Raw genomic sequence first — 14,665 nt, forward strand, 5'->3', positions numbered from 1 at the left:
GAGTGAATATGACTCCGTGGCAAAGTTGTAGCTGTATGCTCTGCTAGTATAAGGGTTACATTGTCACTAATTGTGAAAAAAATAGTGCAACGTTATTAGAAACGCATGAACAAACACTTGCGAAACGATTATATTCTGCTCTTAAACATGGCTCGAAACAGGCATTACATCACTGCGATACTACTGTTTTCAAATCCAAATGAGAAACTGTGAAGATATTTACTAACGTTATGTAGTCATCAGATATGCGGGACATTCATTTATTATTGTTATAATGGCTCAACAATTTCGAGGAAAAATCAAAAGCAACTTCAAGCTCATATCTGGAGTGTTGCGTCAACCACTGAACTCACCTGTGAAAACTACAGACAGGAGCATAGAAAATTTATTTCAATCTTTCACTCTATAACAGTTAGGAGGAGTTTAACAACTAAATATTTATAACATAAAGGTCCGATTCACATCAATTGTTTGCATATATTATAAATGTTCAGTCTATATCGTAACTCATTTTATTTTGGAAAGGAACATTTGATGGAAATGTAGTGCGATTGTAGGTGAATACTCAATCAGTATCGAGGCACACGTATACGTAGCAAAATAGTTACAAAGTGTGAAGTGCCTCCATGGCCTTCAACCAAATTTATGAGCATATAATGGAGGCTCACAAAATGTACACTGCTTACTCACATTCCAGGGTAACGTTACGTGATGTACAATGGGACTGCCTGTGCACATCTTGTCCACTGCTGGATTAACTAAGTGATTTGTCTGAGTATGTAACAGAAATCTTGGGCCTAGGGGCTAATGGAGCAGTATATTTCGAAATAACCAAGTGTGAAAGCATTCACTGTACCATAAAAGAGTGTCGTGAATGTAAGAGGGGCGTTCAGTACGTAACCCAACACATTTTCCTTTTACTCGGCCAATTCCAGTTGAAAAAATGCAGAACTTATTTTGGGACTTTGTGGATTTTTTTCCGCTTCAGCCCCTATAGTTTCATGAGGTTTCGATGGGTGACGGCGCTATACGTAGCCTTCGAAATGATTTTGTAACGGAGGTGCCTTCCAAGCAAAGAGCTGTCATTGAGTTTCTTTTGGTGGTAAACCACAGAATCACAGATATTCATAGGCGCTTGCAGGATGTCTACGGAGACCTGGCAGTGAACAAAAGCACGGTGATACGGCGTGCAAGGCGTCTGTCATTATCTCAACAATGGACCAGTCCTCGTCATCTTCCTTACAACCCGGATTTCGCACCTTCCGACTTGTATCTGTTTGACCCAATGGAGTATGCACTTCGCGTGAAGCAGTACATGGATGATGGGGAGGTTATTGATTCAGCAAGATGTTGGCACCGAGGTCGACCAGCAGGTGGTACATACAGGCCCTCCAGGAAAGATGACGTAACGCCGCCGTATTGAGCGCTGATTATGTTGAAAAATGGAGTTTTGTAGCCAATAGAGTTGGGAATAACATAGTGTAATGGAATCCCCAATAAAACCAACCTACTTTCAGAAAAAGTGTGTTGCATTAGTTAATGAACGCGCGTCGCACAATGACAGTACTGTGACGCTGTAGAGCTAAACGTACTTCTGACGTTCGAATTGAACGTCGGCTACTATAGGACTTGAAGGCTAACTGTCTTCCTAAATTGGAACATACCACAGCCCAAGTAACACGTGGAACAACCTCACTTGGATCCAGGATAACAAGTAAGCAAAAGAGGTCTTCGAAGTATGCGCTATGGACCCATGCTCATGACAGTAAAGAAACATTACTATTTTAAATTATTACGCGAAAATATCTGATGGAGAGAGGTCTAGCGCATGCTCTAGTGGCCTCCACTAGGATTATTCGTTCATTTTATGACTACACCTCTCTTTTGTTTACGAAGCCGCTCTTGGAGTTCACGTTCGGCACGAAATAATAATTATCTGTCTTGAAAAGGATAGGCAATCTTAGGAAGATATTACAGTTTGCAACATCCATAGAATTGGCTTCGTGTGTCTGGATGAAAAAGTTCAAGAATTCAAACTGTTTTCCTGGATGTAGAATGCCTCGGAGTGTAACCTTAAAGAAGATCATGATACCTGCAAGAATTCTCCGCTATGCGTTATTTAACGGCTGCGGAACACATTCCAGACAGCGTGGATTTTGATACTCGTATTTGTGCCCATCTATAAGCACCTGACTACGTCACTTCCTGATCTAGCAATAGCTACTCAAGGTACTAAAAGGAAATTAGAGTTTAACGTCCCATCGTTGAGGGGATTGTTGGAGACTTAGCACAAACGTATTGAAGAAGAATGGGGATGGAAATTAGCCATTTCCTTTCGAAAGGAAATATCCGGGCAGCTGCCTTAAGAGACTGATTATTGTAGCTTTCTGTTTGTGAAACGTTACACAGAACACGTTTTCTTCATTTCTATCCAACTTAGAGGCAAATGCTTTGTACAAAACGTCATGTACTGTGTTTAGATGGTGCAGAAACAACGAAAAATGGTGTAGTTCAAATTGTCCTCACGCACTTTAGCTGGAATTATTAATTTTTTCTACTGCAAGAGTCGATCTCGCTGCACTTTACAAGAGATACTTCCATTTTGTTGTTGTTGTGGTCTTCAGTCCTGAGACTGGTTTGATGCAGCTCTCCATGTTACTCTATCCTGTACAAGCCTCTTCATCTCCCAGTAGGCCAACCTACCGCAACCTACATCCTTCTTAATCTGCTTAGTGTATTCATCTCTTGGTCTCCCTCTACGATTTTTACCCTCCACGCTGCGCTCCTATACTAAATTGGTGATCCCTTGATGCCTCAGAACAAGTCCTAGCAACCGATCCCTTCTTCTAGTTAAGTTGTGCCACAAACTTCTCTTCTCCCCAATCCTATTCAATACCTTCTCATTATTTACGTGATCCACCCATCTAATCTTCAGTATTCATCTGTAGCACCGCATTTCGAAAGCTTCTATTCTCTTCTTGTCCAAACTATTTATCGTCCATGTTTCACTTCCATACATGGCTACACTCCATACAAATACTTGCAGAAATGACTTCCTGACACTTAAATCTATACTCGATGTTAACAAATTTCTCTTCTTCAGAAACACTTTCATTGCCATTGTCAGTCTACATTTTATATCCTCTCTACTTCGACCATCATCAGTTATTTTGCTCCCCAAATAGCAAAACTCCTTTACTACTTTAAGTGTCTCATTTCCTAATCTAATTCCCTCAGCATCACCCGACTTAGTTCCACTACATTCCATTATCCTCGTTTTGCCTTTGTTGATGCTCATCCTATATCCCCCCTTCAAGACACTATCCATTCCGTTCAACTGCTCTTCCAAGTCCTTTGCTGTCTCTGACAGAATTACAATGTCATCGGTGAACCTCAAAGTTTTTACTTCTTCTCCATGGATTTTAATACCTACTCCGAATTTTTATTTTGTTTCCTTCACTACTTGCTCAATATACAGATTGAACAACATCGGGGATAGGCTACACCCCTGTCTCACTCCCTTCCCAACCACTGCTTCCCTTTCATGCCCCTCGATTCTTATTACTGCCATCTGGTTTCTGTACAAATTGTAAATAGCCTTTCGCTCCCTGTTTTTTACCCCTGCCACCTTCAGAATTTGAAAGAGAGTATTCCAGTCAACATTGTCAAAAGCTTTCTCTAAGTCTACAAATGCTAGAAACGTACGTTTGCCTTTTCTTAATCTTTCTTCTAAGATAAGTCTTAAGGTCAGTATTGCCTCATGTGTTCCAATATTTCTACGGAATCCAAACTGATCTTCCCCGAGGTCGACTTCTACTAGTTTTTCCATTCGTCTGTAAAGAATTTGAGTTAGTATTTTGTAGCTGTGACTTATTAAACTGATAGTTCGGTAATACCTGCTTTCTTTGGGATTGGAATTATTATATTCTTCTTGAAGTCTGAGGGTATTTCGCCTGTTTCATACATCTTGCTCACCAGATGGTAGAGTTTTGTCAGGACTGGCTCTCCCAAGGCCGTCAGTAGTTCCAATGGAATGTTGTCTACTCTGGGGGCCTTGTTTCGACTGAGGTCTTTCAGTGCTCTGTCAAACTCTTCACGCAGTATCTTATCTCCCATTTCATCTTCATCTACATCCTCTTCCGTTTCCAAAATATTGTCCTCAAGTACATCGCCCTTGTATTATAGACCTTCTATATACTCCTTCCACCTTTCTGCTTTCCCTTCTTTCCATCTGAGCGCTTGATATTCATGCAAGTGGTTCTCTTATATCCAAAGGTCTCTTTAATTTTCCTGTAGGCAGTATCTATCTTATCCCTAGTGAGATAAGCCTCTAGATCCTTACATTTGTCCTGTAGCCACCCCTGCTTAGCCATTTTGCACTTCCTGTCGATCTCATTTTTGAGACGTTTGTATTCCTTTTTGCCTGCTTCATTTACTGCATTTTTATATGTTCTCCTTTCATGAATTAAATTCAATATATCTTCCGTTACCCAAGGATTTCTACTAGCCCTCATCTTTTTACCTACTTGATCCTCTGCTGCCTTCACTACTTCATCCCTCAAAGCTACCCATTCTTCTTCTACTGTATTTCTTTCCCCCATTTCTGTCAATTTTCCCCTTATGCTCTCCCTGAAACTCTGTACAACTTCTGGTTCTTTCAATTTATCCGGGTCCCATCTCCTTAAATTCCCACCTTTTTGCAGTTTCTTCAGTTTTAATCTACAGGTCATAACCAATAGATTGTGGTCAGAGTCCACATCTGCCACTGGAAATGTCTTACAATTTAAACCCTGGTTCCTAAATCTCTGTCTTACCATTAGATAATCTATCTGAAAACTGTCAGTATCTCTAGGCTTCTTCCATGTATACAGCCTTCTTTTATGATTCTTGAACCAAGTGTTAGCTATGGTTAAGTTGTGCTCTGTGCAAAATTCTACTAGGCGGTGATGTGTTGGTAAATGTGCCAACACCTTGTAGATAGAGGAGGCCGAAAAGGAAGCTATCTAATGCAGACGGGCGTGAATTCTGGAACAGGATAAGGAGTGAATGCTAATAAGAAAAGTATGCAGCTCCTCGAATACTTAACTTTATATCGTCCTTGTGGTACATCGCTCTTGATAATACAGATAAGACTATCTTCAGATACTGTTAATGGCGCCTTGCTAGGTCGTAGCCATGGACTTAGCTGAAGGCTATTCTAACTGTCTCTCGGCAAATGAGAGAAAGGCTCGTCAGTGTAGTCGCTAGCAAAGTCGTCGTACAACTGGGGCGAGTGCTATATCGTATCTCCAGACCTGCCTTGTGGTGGCGCTCGGTCTGCGATCACACAGTGGCGACATGCGGGTCCGACATGTACTAAATGGACCGCGGCCGATTTAAGCTACCACATAGCAAGTGTGGTGTCTGGCGGTGACACCACAGGCGGATTCCTCTTTCATTTCTTAGCCCCAATCCATATGCACCTACTACGTTGCCTTCTGTCCCTTCTCCTACTACCGAATTCCAGTCACCCATGACTAATAAGTTTTCGTCACCCTTCACTATCTGAATAATTTCTTTTATTTCATCATATATTTCTTCAGTTTCTTCGTCATCTGCAGAGCTAGTTGGCATATAAACTTGTACTACTGTAGTAGGCGTGGGCTTCGTATCTATCTTGGCCACAATAGTGCGTTCACTATGCTGTTTGTAGTAGCTTACCCTTATCCCTATTTTCCTATTCATTATTAAACCTACTCCTGCATTACCCCTATTTGATTTTGTGTTTATAACCCTGTAGTCACCTGACCAGAAGTCTTGTTCGTCCTGCCACCGAACTTTACTAATTCCCACTATATCTAACTTTAACCTATCCATTTCCCTTTTTAAATTTTCTAACCTACCTGCCCGATTAAGGGATCTGACATTCCACGCTCTGATCCATAGAACGCCAGTTTTCTTTCTCCTGATAACGACATCCTCTTGAGTAGTCCCCGCCCGGAGATCTGAATGGGGGACTATTTTACCTCCAGAATATTTTACCCAAGAGGACACTATCATTATTTAACAATACAGTAAAGCTGCATGCCCTCGGAAAAAATTACTGCCGTAGTTTCCCCTTGCTTTCAGCCGTTCGCAGTACCAGCACAGCAAGGCCGTTTTGGTTAGTGTTACAAGGCCAGATTGGTCAATCATCCAGACTGTTGCCCTTGCAACTACTGAATAGGCTGCTGCCCCTCTTCATGAACCACACGTTTGTCTGGCCTCTCAACAGATACCCCTCCGTTGTGGTTGCACCTACAGTATGGCTATCTGTATCGCTGAGGCCCGCTAGCCTCCCCACCAACGGCAAGGTCCATGGTTCATGGGGGGGGGGGGGGGGGCTTGTAATGTAATAAAAACATAATCACCAATGAAATGAGGGCAATATTTACTATTTATTTATGTCCGTAATGCCAAAAGAATGAAGTACGTATCACATGTAAAAATTCTCCAAATGTTTGGAATTTTTCAGTATTTTCCACTTTTGAAATATTTAAGGAAAATTGTTCTCTCCATTATAAAGTAAATCGCTGGGTTAAGTAGCACTCAGATTGCTAGCTCCCTGTTACTAGTTGTTCCGGATTAAAGAGTGCTTGAAGCAATGCAAATCAAAGTTACGGGAAACTCAAGAGGCTATGTACAAGAGTTCAAACAATTCAAATAGCATCAGAACAGTCCAGCAACTTCAGTTACTTCATCCTAACCCACGTTCTCTTTCTTTTTTCCTTCCATCTTCTCGCTCCTGCATTCAAGCTTTACTTACTATTTGTAGAGAAAATCACTGCTGATCTTCTTATAAGAAGTGTTATCGTCAACACCATTCCCGATCCATAACTCTTAACCCCCTTCCCCCCCCCCCCTCCCCTCCCCCCCCCCCCCACTGTTTGTTGTTGCTGCGTCGCCGAATCGTTTTACATCACGTGTTTGTTGGTCGTCTTCACTGCTTTTGGATGCTAGTTCCTCTATTCAAAAATGCCTTGTGAGAACCATATCCTTTCTCGGAACATTTCGGGCAAAATGTACGCCGTGGATTGGTGTTTGTTGAAAGTTAAAAAATACTGCTTATATTGCTCTTATCTGTATTGCCAAACCTCAAGTAACACTGGAACAAATCACTCTCACTATCTGTAGTTATCCACGACCGGTTAATTAATTACCATCAAAAAATTTTTATCCATTCGTTTATCTTTTACCTTAATCCCAACTATTTGGGCGCGTTTTCACAACATTTAAATTCGAAATTTCTTTCTCTGCTTACATTTTCGCTCCCCTCACCTTTACGAAACCTTTTTTGTGTCTCTGCCATCAAAGCAAAAATAGTAATTCAGACGTTTGAAAAACTTTAAAAACATATTCACCTTCCATTTCATCTCTTCAAATCATAAAACTTACAGAAACCATTAGATAAATGCCCGCAACTTCACAAGACAAAACCTCGAGTGAAAATTTGAAAACTGATAACTACAAACACACATGTCTGACGTCTGAGTCCCAGGTAGAATAATTTTGTCATGGGTGGCTTTCCCAATAATACCCGTCAGGTAAAACAGGGTGTTCTGCTGCGTGAATAAGTCCGTAACTGCCTGTTGCACATCCTCGTCAAACAGGAATCGTCGACCTTTCAAAGCCTTTTCTAAGAAGCCAAGGGCGCGATTATCGAATGGGGAGAGAACAGGACTGCAGCGCTGGTGTTCGAGTGTCTCACACTTAAGTTGGCCTAACTTACGCGTTACGACAATTGCGATGTGGGGCAGTGAGTTGGCATGGAGCAGCAGCACCCCTTGTTACTCACCATCCCACAATGGCGGTTTTCGGCAGACATGCTGTCCCACCCCCTCCCCCATACACATTCTTCATTATCCGATAGACGTCTACCAGTGTTTGTCCTTCGCCAGCCAAGAAAAGAATAACATAACTTTGGTCCTGTTTGGACCTATTTAGTAATAATGTCACCGTAGTTCACGTTTTCGCGTTTATCGCACGCATCTTGGAAAGAACCGAATACCACACCGATCCCTTGCATACGTGTCGATGCATATAAACCCCCATCGGAGTCGCTCTACGTTGCATACACACTGCAGTAACGCCCTCAAACGGAAACTTTTTGTTCGTCCCTTGTATGATATAGTCTTAAAGTTAATATCCCTTGTAGAGGCCCTATATATCTTCCTCCCACCTTCTAGCTTTCCCTTCTTTGCATAGCACTGGCTTGCTATCTGAGCTTATGAGATTCATAAAGTTGCTTCTGTTTTCTCCAATTTTCCTATAGGCAGCATCTATCTCTCGTCTAGTTATGTGTGATTCTACAGCCTTTCATTTATCCCCTAGACCTTCCCGCTTAATCTTTTCGCATTGTCTTTCAATCCCATTTTTTACACTCTCTTTATTCCCTTTTGCTTCATTTGCTACCATTTTATATTTTCCCCTTTCGTCAGTTAAATTCAGTATCTCACGTGTTATCCAAAGTTTTCTACTGTCATGTCTTTTCACCTATGTAATTCCTTGATGCCATCCCTATTTCATCTCTCAAAGCTACCCAGTCGTTTTTTGTTGTCTTCCTTTCCCCTATTTCTGTCAAACGTTGCCTAATGCTCCTTCTGATACTCTTAACAACCTGTGGTTCTTTCAACTTAGCCAGGTTCCATCTCTTTAATTTCCCACCTTTCTGCAAATTCCTCAATTTTACACTGCAGTTCATAACCGATAAATTATGGTTGGAGTCCGCTGAAAGATTGGTTCAGTGTGGGGCGGCGGAGGGGTGAAGTGGACTGCAACAGTCGTCGTGGGGCTGTGGATCACTGTGGCTGCGGCGGGGACGGAGCCTCTCCGTCGTTTCTAGGCACCCGGTTATCATACAATACATACAATACAATGATTGGAGTCCAGTTCTGCCCCTGAAAGTGTTTTACAGTTCAAAATCTGGTTCTGAAATCTCCGTCATTCCATTATATATTTCAGAAACGTTTCGATGTCCTCAAGTGTCTTCCCTTTACACGACCTTTTACATAATTCTTAAACCTTAGCGTTGATCCATTTATGCTCTGTGCCGAATTCTAAAGGCAACCACGTCTTTCATCCCTTCCCCCTCCCCAGTCCTTGGTTCATGTTCTCCTACCATTCTTCCATCTATTCCTTTTCCCTACCGGATTCCAGCCACTTATCACAGCTAGTTGAGCAATTTCTTTTGTCTCATAGTACGTTGTGTAACTTTCTTAATCATCTGCAGAACTAGCACCCATATAAACTTGTACTTCTGTGGTGGCTGTTGGCTTGATGATTGTCTTGGCTACAATAATGCATTCGGTATGCTGTTCTTAGTAGCTAATCGGCACTTCTGTTTCCTTATTTATTTTTACGCCTACTTGAGACTTAGGTACTCCTGTCCGATTTTGTGTTGATATCTTTGTACTAAAATGACCAGAAGTCCTGATCTTCCAGCTGCTGCACTTTACTCTTACTATATCTAGCTTCAACCTCCCGTTCTCCTTTTTAAATCCCCTAACCTACCTGCCTTATTAAGAGAGCTAATATCCTACATTCCGACCCATCGAATTCCTTGGCATTTCAAAAAATGTTCAAATGTGTGTGAAATCTTATGGGACTTAATTGCTAGGGTCATCAGTCCCTAAGCTTACACACTACTTAACCTACATTATCCTAAGAACAAGCACACACACACCCATGCCCGAGGGAGGACTCGAACCTCCGCCGGGACTAGCCGCACAGTTCATGACTGCAGCGCCTAGACCGCTCGGCTAACCCCGCGCAGCCCTTGGCTTTTCCTGAGGAAGACATCCTTCTGAATAGTCCCAGTCCAGAGATCCAAATGAGAAATCACTACCTCTAGAATACTTCGCGCAAGAGGATGCCATTATCATTTAATCGTAAGTGCAGCAGCCTGTCCTTGGGAGAATAAAGTCAGGCCCATAGTTTTGCCTTGCTTTCAGCCTTTCGCATTACAACAATACAATGTTGGCTGATGTTGCAAGGTCAGATCAATCATATTGACTTTTACCCCGGCAACTACTCAAAAGGCTGCTGCCCCTCTTCGGGAACCACGAATTAGTGCTGCCTCTTCACAGACACTCCTTCGCTGTGGTTGCACTAATGACGTGGCTATCTGTATCTTTTAATCAGCATAGCTCATTTAGGTAATATTTTCAAATAATGCTTCATTTTTATTAAACCTGCCCTACAAATCACAAAATTTCCTAAAGGTATGTAGAAAAATTCCAATAGACGTTGTTTTTCTGAGGGTGGAGGGGGAGCAGGAGGTGCAGCCTTGGCAGTTCTGCAAAGGGCACAGGTTCACGACAGTACGGCTCTGTTGAATGCTGAGGGTTATAAACGTCTGCCCCTGTGGTGGAGTAAAAACCTTGATCCATCGCATGAACAGCACTTTAACCAGTTCTCACTGACCAGTTCAAACACTGGTTACACCAGCTGAGTCGTTTTCGGTGTTGGACCCATATGAGGCGGAGATGAACGCAATCACCATTTCAATGTGAGAAATAGATTTATTTATTTAATCGTATGGCTAGGATCCCCCGTCGGGCAGACCGTTCGCCAGGTGCCGGTCTTTCAATTTGACGCCACGTCGTCGACCTGCAGTCGATGAGGATGATAAGCTGATGATGAGGACAGCACAACACCCAGTCCTTGGGCGGAGAAAATTGAGAAAGAGATGTGTGTTCGTTATTGCTATATCGTATTCTCGATTACCGCTGTATAGAGAGGTCCCCTGTTGAACGAAACAGCTTTGCAGCAACTCGTGACACTTGGCCAGCAGAACGCCAAAAAATTACTTTATTTCCCTTATGCAACTGAATAGTTGGTAATTCGTCATGATACAGATGTAGGCCCCCGTTATAGACTACATGTGTGTGTGTGTGTGTGTGTGTGTGTGTGTGTGTGTGTGTGAGGAAGAGAAAGAGAGAGGGAGAGAGAGCATGAGAAGACAGCCAATTACTCGAAAACGACCTCTATCCATCAGGTAGTTTCAGAGGTTGCAAGTAATCAACTATGGACAGTTCGGGGGACCTAAGTAGTTGTAGTCTCAAAAAGAAGTCACTTTATCTACTATTTCGTCAGTATTTTGTTAATTGCTACAACACTTTATTACTGTGCTTCACTTTTTTAATAAAAAGCAATTTTCTTGTGGGATCAGTTATTAACCCCAGAATTACAACAGACTCCTAGCAAAAACTATTAAGTTAGTGCAAATATTAAATGTGTAGCCTACGGCTTACCTAAACTACGTTTCTAGGGATCCAGGATTTTATATTCACATTTTCTTTGTTCTCGTATCTGCTTAGTTAATGGGTCACTACATAGGTGTCCATACTTAACAAATGCTAACAAAATTCTGTGACAAATAATTAGCAATTGTATATAAAAAGTAAAAAGCTTGTTCCAGCAAACAAGGAGGTATTACTTTTTTACAGCAAACTAATCAAGTAACTTTTCAGGTAACAGAAACCATCCTGGAAAACTTTTGCGGATACTGTAACTTATCAACAAGAAATTAAACAGGAAACTAGAAATTTCATTGTGTTTAGTAACGAGTTTTGTATTAAGACTTTTGTATAACACACGAGGCGATGAGTTCAGCGATTAAATGCATATGACATGAAAAATTGACGACTTACAGTGTGACTGATGTAATATATATCTGATGATTACTATCCTTTACTAAAACTGTCCACGAAGAAAAGTAAAAGTGCTATCCAGCCTGACAGTAAACAGTATTTTACATTATGTATGAACAAACTATGTTCAGAGCTGTTTACACTGAGGTACAACATATAATGGGATCGATCTGTCCTGAGTTTCAGTGTGTTTTCATTACTACTATTGCGTGACTGGTAGCTTTCAAGCATATTTTATGGAGAGGTTCCATATTCGTTCCATCAGGATGCCTTTCAAATAGTTTATATTAGCTCTAAAGTAGAATGCGTGTACAGAGTGAGGAAAGGAAAAGGGAGAAAGTATAACAATTTGATAAGCAGGTTTTGTAGTATTGTTTCATTTAATTATAAAATATAGTATGTCTGCTATAAGATTAGAGTATAATTTACCCTTTTGAGCTTCTAGTTTGATTAAAGTAACCACTGTGAAACAAACATTTAGAATAAGTGATTTTGCAAAATATTTATTATGTTATTGTACATAATGAAAGTTGCAGTTAATTGACATAATATGCATTATTTAGTCGCAGGCAGGCGAAGAAAGTCAATGATGAGCTAACTGCTGCCTGCCAGATCCTTGACCAATTGGTCGCAAGAGTCCAGAGTTTACATTTCCAGGTCTGGTGAAGCCTGGGTCTCCTACACTGGCTGGTCTGTTGTATTCTGGGTCCTTGATTGGCCTGGTGAAGCCTGGGTCCCCTACACTGGCTGGTCTGTTGTATTCTGGATCCTTGACAGACCTGGTGAAACCTGGGTCCCCAATACTGGCTGGGTCCTTAATAGGTCTGGTGAAGCCTGGATCTCCTACACTGGCTGGTCTGTCATAGTTTGGATCTTTGACAGGCCTGGTGAAACCTGGGTCCCCAATACTGGCTGGTGTGTTGTATTCTGGGTACTTGACAGGCCTGGTGAAACCTGGATCTCCTACACTGGCTGGTCTGTCATAGTTTGGATCTTTGATAGGCTTGCTAAATCCGGGGTCTAGAGGTTGTTTACCTCCTCCAAACTGTGCGTTTGAGGTGGTGGCAAACCATGCCACCGTCGCTATAACCATCTGAAACAACAGATGAAATACTGTATTTGCTATATTAATTTTCCATTTAGTATGAAAGTTCTAAACTAGGAAACAAACAGTGCAGGTATTACCTTTCTACTGTCTTGAAATATTATATCCATCTGGAGACTATGGATTCAGTAACATAATTTTTGAAGAGATTGCGGAAAAAACTGAATTTACGAATACATTCTTTCAATGATACCACAGTCAGAGCCAAAATTTTAGCTATCGACGAGAAAATATAGCAAAAAATGAAGTTTTTAGCAACAAACAGAAATTTCTGTGTCTCTCTATATACAATGAAGGTAACGACCTTAACTGAACGAATCTGGTAGTAGATCGTATGATCACTTTACTTCTGGATATTCCTTCCACTATAAATAAATGTTTCATTAAGAACCAGTAAAAAGCGTAGTGTAGTAGACCGACATGTTAACTTTCAAGCTAAATTTAAGTACGCTTCAGTAGTAACATGGGAAATTGCGAAGACTATTATGTTAGTTTTAATTAAATTTCATCTGCTGTGCTGTTTAATAATCAGTAAAAGACCAGCCACACACAAGCCAACCATGTTTAAATAGCCTGAATACTGAAATGTTCTACATAATTTGGCTGGAATACCTGCACTCTTTTATGACTAGTGAACCTCTGGGGTTACGTCGCTAGCGCGTTATAGCGTGCGTTATTGGTACACAGCAAATCCTATTTCGATTACGGCTACTATTAGAGAGAGAATCGATAAGGAAAGAGGAGAACGGGGAGAAGGGAGTAATTAATTCGCCACGTTATGACATGCGAGGAAAGATTATTAGCGCTTCCCCGTATTGCAGGTTGACATGAAAAGCAGGGAGAGCAAATGGCTCCTTGCTGCCGTCGAATGATGCTTTAGGCAGGTGATGAAGCTTCCACAGTTTAAATATCTCAGTGCAGCCATTAAGAAAATGAAACTGAAACAATAGTAAACTGCCAAAAGATGAAATCTGCATATCGACTCAGCTAAAATATCTGTATCTTCAGGCACAAAATTAACACATTACAAAACAGAAATTAATTCAGAATGCCTCTATGGATTAGAAACACTTACTCTAAAAAGGGAAACAGACATTGAAAACAGTGAGAAAAAAGAACGAAAAATCCTAAGAAAAATTCTGGGTCTAAAACTTATATAGACGAAACATACCCACTGAGAAGCCGTTAGAAAATAAAAAAATACACAAATATCCATGGAGACATTTGCAACGCAGGCTAAGATCACAAAAATGAACCCAGACTAACTTACAAATGTCCTATTTTCAAATGGTTCAAATGGCCCTAAGCACTATGAGACTTAACATCTGAGGTCGACGTCCCATAGACTTAGAACTACTTAAACCTAACTAACCTAAGGACATCACACATATCCATGCCTGAGGAAGGACTCGAACCTGCGACCGTAGTAGCAGCGCGGTTCCGGACTGAAGCGCCTATAACCGCTCGGCCACATCGGCCGGCAATGGTCTATTTTGTTTTTACAGTAGAAGCAAAGCCACAACGGGATGAAGTAGGTTGGCGAGATCAAAACTGATCTACAATTGCGAAGAATTACTCCAGAAGACGGCCAAACGGTGAAATCTTCAGGCCAGAATTCACACGTGACAAGTTACCGGGAGGAAAATCAAAAGTAAAAGACTTGGTCTGAAGAGAAAGGGGGCACACAGGAAGAGAACGAAAAAAATATGTCACCAAAGAAGGCATTGACTAACTCTAAGTACTTTGCGTAGTCATAATGGGCTTACTCGCTGATAAAAATAAACAATCTGTGCACTGTATCGTTTGAACTGCAGAAAGAAAAGAATAAGCTGTAAACTGTGCACTCTGCTTTTATGCGTCGATGAACTAACACAGTTTTCCCCCGTGTGAT

General features: G+C 41.3%; 1 protein-coding gene across 4 annotated transcripts in view; it reads right to left on the reverse strand.

Annotated features, from left to right (window-relative positions):
- LOC126482365 (cell surface glycoprotein 1-like) overlaps window positions 1-14,665 on the reverse strand; it is a 1,103,416-nt gene that overhangs the window by 913,859 nt on the left and 174,892 nt on the right. The gene's annotated exons all lie outside the window — the stretch shown is intronic.

This window comes from Schistocerca serialis, chromosome 5, assembly GCF_023864345.2.
Source record: "Schistocerca serialis cubense isolate TAMUIC-IGC-003099 chromosome 5, iqSchSeri2.2, whole genome shotgun sequence".
NCBI lineage: Eukaryota > Metazoa > Arthropoda > Insecta > Orthoptera > Acrididae > Schistocerca > Schistocerca serialis.